The sequence below is a fragment of the Aegilops tauschii genome, chromosome 2 (genome assembly GCF_002575655.3).
Source record: "Aegilops tauschii subsp. strangulata cultivar AL8/78 chromosome 2, Aet v6.0, whole genome shotgun sequence".
NCBI lineage: Eukaryota > Viridiplantae > Streptophyta > Magnoliopsida > Poales > Poaceae > Aegilops > Aegilops tauschii.
In genome coordinates this window covers 64421000-64428058 of record NC_053036.3, presented here as the reverse complement: position 1 = coordinate 64428058, position 7059 = coordinate 64421000, and the positions used below count along the sequence as shown (strand labels likewise).

Here is a 7059-nt window from a genome sequence, read left to right as displayed (position 1 = left end):
TCTCGGGGAAAATGGAGCTCGGAGGTCGAGTTTCGAGAGGAGAAAGATTAACTAGTGTGGCTCGGACATTACATCGAACACCTCATGTGCATAGGAGGTGAGCTAGAGCACCCAAATGCCCTCCCTTCGCCGGCCAGAAAAAACAGAGCACTGTGGAGTGCTCTGCTGTGGCGATGGGGTATATATAGGCAACTCATTTGTCCCAGTTCGTGGCTGGAACCGGGACTAAAGCTCCCCCTTCTGTCTCGGTTCTATGCACGAACCGGGACCAATGTATGTGGGCCAGGAGCGAGGACCATTGGTCCCAGTTCGTGCCTAGAACCGGGACAAATGGGTCTAGATGAATCGGGACCAATGCCCACGAGGCCCCGGCCGGCCCCCTGGGCTCACAAACCGGGACGAATGCCCCCCATGGGTCCCGGTTCGTGCAGAACCGGGACTAATGGGCTGGCCAGGCCCGAACCAAAGCCCTGTTTTCTACTAGTGGTTGTTGATATCTGGTTCTACCTTCACACATACATGTCATTTCATTCAACGTACTTGTGTGATACAAGTCATTCAAAATTATATAACATACTTTTTGTTTTCCTACAATGTCTAGATAATACAATCAGATCAGTTATGATACAAGTTGTGTTTTCCTTCACAAAGATTTTTGCACTTCATATGCCCTCATAATCATAAAGAAAGAGAGTGCATACTAGCCCCTCTACAATCGCTCTACTTTCAATCAGATTAAATTCCTCTTCAAGTGCTAACCAATATATGGGTTAGATTATGCAAATTTGCTCCAATATTTGGTACGGATATTTCTATTATTCTATCAAAAAATAAACGGGCCCGACAACGCGTCTAGTATAAACTATTTTTATGCAGCATTTGTCTTCGATTTTGCTTTCTTGAATCTAGAGTACATGAAAACACCGAGTAGAGGCAGACCAGTTCCTGCAGATAAGGATATATTTCAGACACAAATAAATAGGAGAGTGAGTTACTAGAATATAAAAAAGTAGGATCGGTTGGTTATAAAGTTACAAAGGACATTTATAGGTGAAATTGGAGTTCTGAAGAAGAGAACATATGATATGTTGACAACTCGTTTGAAGAAGTCCGCAACAGAACGGGTTACAGGTAATATTCTGGCCAATAAACTATATGAAACCTGCCACAAAAACAAAGTAGAAACTTTACTACAAGTAAATAAAGGAAAATTAAAATAGAATTGATGGTAAATATCAAACATGAAAAACAAAAAAGTGGTAATAGTTGAATTTCAGGTCATGAAACTTAATATGCACGACCACTCGTCCAACATCACTGAGCATAGAAACCGATTGATCGTGGTGATATAAAGCTTCTACAACTACCAAGAGCATCTCTAATCGAACACTTAAATTTCTTAACTTCTCAAATTGGTATCTTTTGAGGAGTTAAACCACACCTAATCGAAGCCTCAAACTTATAACTCAAAAAATTGAGGAGTTAAGTCTCGAAAGATTCTTTTTGGCTCAAATTTGAGCGAGCAACACCACTTCTCCTCAAAACTCCTTTGTGTTCTCATCTCACCGGAAAAATGACTCAACCAGGGAGAAGCGCCAAATTTACCCCCTCCCCCCTTATAAAGTTGGCCGCCGCCACTCAAATAGCCATGCTGCGCTGCCGGTCGTGGGGCAAGAGATGGGGTGTCACCGCAGCGGACGTTATCCCATCGACTCGTCATCGTCGAACGATGACTCCGACGATGAGCGGAAGGTGGCACAGCTCGCGGTGTCCATGTTGAGGGAATTTGAGGAAGAGGAGAAGGAGGCTGAGGAAGAGCAGGAGGGGGGCGAGGTGGAGGAGGAGGATGGGCAGGCGACGGATGAAGCCGATACGAGGGTGGCGCCGGCGACCACATCCTCTTCTCATGGGAGGTGGCAGAGCGGGAGTATGAGTGTGCGTTGCTTGCCGACGAGGAGCACCGAGAGGCGGAGGAGTAGAACGCCTGACACGGAGGCGGCCGTCTAGTTCGCCTCCGACGCCGAGATGGTGGAGGTTAAACAAGCATTCTTGCAGTCCATTGTCGGCGAACACGAGGCAGAGGCCTATCGCCGGTACTTGGCCTAGGTGGATCGCAAGCACGATGTAATCTTCGAGGAGGTTGCCACCGCCGACTGCGATGACTCCTGCAAGGCACCCACACGCTGAGTTGATAAATCCTCACTCCGACCCATTTTATCTTTAGTTTAGCTCAAAGCAAGTGCTATTCTACTTTAATTATGAACAATTATGTGGGTGTTATGAACTACTATTATGTATAATTATGCGCTATGTGGTCTTAGCTGATCCTTCGCGAAGATTGACATACTTGTTGGTAAAAATGGAAACAAGTGGCCGCAATGCCCGCTTTCAGGCATAGTTCTTGAAGATTTAACCCCTACAGTAAGGCACAATGTTTGATTTTTTGTTAGCCAAAAAAGTGCCAAAACAATCGATATCTACTTTTGCAAGCTAGCAATACTCACAGTGCTCCGTAGGAACAGCGGGCTAAACTTTATGCCCTCTAGATATAGCGTTAATTGGACCGAACACAAAAATGACATGATAGTCATAATTGAAAAGGGTTTATATCGTCCAATTTTTCCTGCAACAAAAAATTATGTGCAAGGAGAATGTGCTTCACGATATTTATCATGCTTCTACGATGTGAATATCCAGTAGAACAAAATAAAGTAGCAAGTCACCTCTTTATCAGCAAGAATTTTCTTGTTGAAAGCATTTCGCGATTGGTCATCGGAATCCCTGGCACTGCAAAATCCTATCCTGTTTCCCCAACGTACTTACACAATTAGTATACATGATGGCAGATGGCTCTGCTTAAGACCACGAGAAATAACCCAGTTGCCAAAGCCTGAAGTACAGCCAATATTTTGGATTACAAAACAGAATAAAAATTCCTGCATTAATTGAGCTAAACTAACTGGAGTTTTAAGTTGCAACCTAACAAGAGTCTATCCAAAGTTCACACCTTACTTCCCATTTTAGAATGTTTTGAGTGATACATGCGTATAAGACTAACTCGATTGCCAATAATGTGAACCACTATTTCTTTCTTTCCAGAGTGGCAGTGAATAAGATTGACTGAACTAATGGACAGTGTGATACATTCAAATATAGCTTCCAAAGATGTGAAGAGGGTAATAACAGAGCCAATGTTTCCCCAATCTTTTGACACTGGAATTTAAGAGATAGCAAACATTGCAACTAACCAGTTGAAAGAAATTTCAGTCATAGATGCCAGTACAACTCCACCAAGAACCGACCCGAGAGAACCTAATACAAGTAGAGAAGGTGTCTGCAAGAACAGAACAATTAAGAACTACATATTCATCTCTTTCTGCACATTTTATTACTGGGACAGATAACACAAGAAAGCCTGAAATCAAATACCTGCCTGAGCAACAAGACAGAGAGTGGAACGGCGTTCCCTGCCTTGATGGTGTGCGTGAAGGAGACCGCCACCTTGCCCAAACTCATGTTGGCGAAGACAATGGCCATCATGTGTATTAACGCCAAAGGAAGGATCTTCGCGTACTGCACCGATAATTAGAAGAGTAACCCAGTCATTACAGACTTGCATTACTTTACGACTTGACATGACTCAAGAACATGTTATCGAAAGGAAATGTTTTAATTTTAACATGACCGGGTAAATTGTGTTAGAGTATCTATGCATATCTCTGTATTGGTAGCATATGATTTGTAATCATCTCCCTGCATTTGCACGGGTCCCTGCCTTTGCACGCCCGGTACCGGCAACATCGGTACGTGCCTTCGTCCCCAACGCGTTCCTCTGGCAAGCTTAGATCGGCGCCTCGTCTTCATTGGCATTGGCAATGTCTTCTTCGGCAGCGACACCCTCCACTACACCTGCCTCGATGATGTCACCGTCGAGTTCTTCTTTTCTTTGCGTACTCGGTTCTGGCAAAACCAGAGTATGCCTTCGTCCCCGACGTGCGTCTGGTTCTGGCACAACTATGGCCGCACCTCGTCCTCGATGACTCGGACTGCGTCTCCTTCGGCATCTGCTTCCTCGACGACTGCCTCGACGTGCCTTCATCACTTTCTTCGCACACTGTGCGCCTGCGGCTTCATGTGCGACTAGCTCGCACCAGCACCCGACCATGACATCGACCACGGCGACCCCTTGCACGGCTACCTTGACCACGGCTCCGCCACCCATGCTCTCGGCTTCCTCGAATTCGGCACAAAGGGATATCACCTCGCTTGAGCAACTCAGCGATTTCCTCTACAGTCAACGTGTCCGTGACGTGACACCGTCCACGGCGCTCCCACTACGACTATGGGGGGATGTCAGCCCGTCGGTTTCTCCAGTCTGATCATCCGCGACGCTCTTATTGTCTGCGACGCTACCGTTACGACTGTCGGGGGATGTTTGTATTTGGTAGCATATGATTTGTAATAATCTCCTGCCTTATCTTCAGGAAATGTTTCTTGCCCTCCAAGCCATCTACTATGTATAAACCGCCCGAGAGGTTCAATACAACATCCATCATATTTCGCCAATTCTTCTCTCTCTATAGTTCTACAAATTGGAAAGATCAGTGTTTATCCTTGTGTCACCTGTTGAAGCGAGAGCCTTGGTTTGGGATGCAGGTTTAGCAGCCACATGAGAGTGATGAAGAAGGAGCCGAATGCGAAGTGGAAGGTGGTGATGGTGTAAGTGTAAGGGAAGGGGAATAGTTTCTGAACCTGTGTAGCATCATCATCAGTAATTCAGTCACATGCATATTGGAATAGGATCACGAAACGATTCCCAAAGGAGAAGGAGAAAAGTGGAGATTAGTACTGACCGGCTTGTTGTAAATATTGAAGCAGATGTTCAGGAGGCACAAGACGAGGATCATGGCGCCGAGCTGCAGCGTCCGAGGAATGCCAGCGGCCTCCGGCTTCACGCCTCCCTTCGCCGACGGGCGACGCCGCCACGAGGCCGCCGCCGTCCTGCTCATGGAAGCCCGACCCTTGCTGCCGCCTGGGTGTAGATGTGGTGAGGAGCAGGTGGCCCCTGCGAATGCCGAGCAGGCGGCGGGACAGGTCTGGGGAAAAGTTGTCGACGTCGTCCGGTTCCTCCGAGGAATACATTTTTGCACCATTGGGAACCCTCCACTGAAGCCGGCCGGGCGGCACTCCGCATGGGACCTACTTTCCTTCGTCGCATCCATGATCATGCATGGATCGAGGATAGGAGCACCATGCACTAAATACACAGAAGATGTAATGGTAAATTCTGATAAAAAATTAATACGGAGTAGATTAAATTGCGCAATTAAGATTTTAACAATTGCTTCGTTAAAGGACGCATGTTTCAACCATTTTTCTTATCTGTTGCATGAACAGTTTTTGGCCGGCCTGGATTATTGGTCAATCAAATCTAACCGGACCATTTCATATACTATTATATCGAATCAGATAGAGATTCAGGTGCAACACGTTCACCGATCAACATGTTTGTAGAACCCTATCGAATTGGCGGTCACACATGGCTTATCCAGTGATTTTCTTTTCTTTTCGAGATTGATTGTCCAGTGGTTTTAACTACTGATTTAGCAAGTCATGCTCCAAAATTATTCAATCTCCTTTTTTAACATCAAAATTAGTCAATCTCAATCATTAGTTAGGCATCTGATTAGGCCGGCAGTCTCCGCTGACGTCGGTGAATAAACTGTAACCATTCTGGCTTAGCCTAGCCCTCTGAACTACAAGGAGCAGGTGCCAAATGGCGTCCGAAGATGCACGCCGTTTAAAAGTTCGAAGGAACTACGGAACCTGAACTTTAGTGTGCAGCAGTAGCGATCTGCTCCAGCTTCTGATGGCTTGTCGTTTATACATGTTCGAATCAATGTGCTCTCCCCCGCAAAAAGAAAGTATTTTTTTTTTAAAAAATCACTGTGCTCTGCTCACGGCACTTGATCGTGGGAGCCTGGGAGCTACGGAAACTCTTACAGGCAACAATGTGATGTCGTCGTCGGCAATCAATCCAAGATTGAAGCGCCTGTCCATGCCAAAGTGACCTTCTCCACCCTCATGAACAGTAAAATTATTACAAAAACTGATTTTGGCCCCCTCCCCTCCCTCGCGTCGCCCGCTCGGGCGACTCGAGGGGCGATACCTAATCCCGCCGCCGCACCTCCCCCCTCCTCGAGCTCCCCTCGCCGCCACCGAAGGCAGCCGCCGGGCAAGCTTGGTGTGCTGCTGATGATGGTGGCGGCGGGGTCCTCGCTGCCTCGCCTCGCGCGCAGGGGGCTGCGGGATCTGGGGCGGCGGCCCTGTGTGGTGTGGCGCCTCCAGCTTTTGGCTCCTGGTGGCGCGGGCGTGGGCCGACAGTCTTGACCGTGAGGACGGTGAGACCTCCGGAGGATGCGGATCTGGGCTCGGCGTCGGCTCCGGCTTCAGCGGCGTCAGATCTGGCCGCCTCCACCCCAACTTTCCAGCGGCGTGCTCCTTCCCCCTCCAAATCCGGTCTGCTACGACATGGGGGGCTGGTTTCGGTGGGTGGGAGTGGATGGAGGGGTTCCAGGACCGGGGGAAACCCCTAGCCAGCCTTGCTGGCGCGACGGCGGCGACGCCCGCGGGCGCCGCTCACCTCCTTGGAGGCGCCGGTCAGGTCCTGTCCTCCCCGTCACATGCCCCCTTGCTTCCCGGGTGAAAACCCAAACTTTGTTGGATAGCGGCGACGCCCCTGGCACCGTAATCTTCTTGAAGACGCTGTTGTTGGGAACAAGTGGGGCGGTGGGCTTCGGTGTGGTGCGGTTGGGTGTGCGGCGGCGGCGACAGCAAGTCTCCAGCGGCAGCCATGCCGCCCCTGGTGCGGGGTTCTGTTATGGTGGTGCACTTCGTGCGGCTTTTGAGGGCCTCCGGTGCCGTGGATCTCCAGGAAGGGAGGGGATAGGGTTCCCCTCCTCCGGTGGTTCCCTCTCCAGCTCGCCGAGGGTGCCAGAGCTTCTGAGTTTTGGTCTTGGCCCTTGTTGTTGCCCTTCATCCTGGCAGCTCACCCTCTTT

General features: G+C 48.8%; 1 pseudogene; it reads right to left on the bottom strand.

Moving 5' to 3' along the window:
- Positions 1–750: 750 nt before the first annotated feature.
- LOC109784595 (phosphoenolpyruvate/phosphate translocator 3, chloroplastic-like) lies at positions 751–5009 on the bottom strand (annotated as a pseudogene).
- Positions 5010–7059: the final 2050 nt, after the last annotated feature.